This window comes from Mandrillus leucophaeus, unplaced genomic scaffold (genome assembly GCF_000951045.1).
Source record: "Mandrillus leucophaeus isolate KB7577 unplaced genomic scaffold, Mleu.le_1.0 Scaffold8, whole genome shotgun sequence".
In the NCBI taxonomy this organism is placed as follows: domain Eukaryota; kingdom Metazoa; phylum Chordata; class Mammalia; order Primates; family Cercopithecidae; genus Mandrillus; species Mandrillus leucophaeus.
The window spans coordinates 1,282,876-1,283,187 of record NW_012108696.1 but is presented as its reverse complement, the minus strand read 5'-3'; positions in this window follow the sequence as shown (position 1 = coordinate 1,283,187).

The window sequence follows — 312 nt, the reverse complement described above, 5'->3', positions numbered from 1 at the left end:
CCCATCCACAGATCAGTGGAGAAACGGAGGGTCCCTTCTGTGATGGAACATGACTCAGCCTGAAAAAAGGGAACCCTGACAGGGACCACAGCATGCATGCACCTTGAGGATGTCACGCTCACTGAGAAGCCTGGCACAAAAGGACGAATACCGATTCCACTCCTAGGAGGTCCCTAGAGCCGTCAGAGTCACAGAGACAGAAAGGATGGGGGCTGTTGGGCTGGGGAGGTGGGTGGAGAGTGTTTCGGGGACAGAGTTTCAGTTTGGGAAGGTGAGAAAGTTCCAGGAATGTGGCCCAACTCAGTGGCTCAG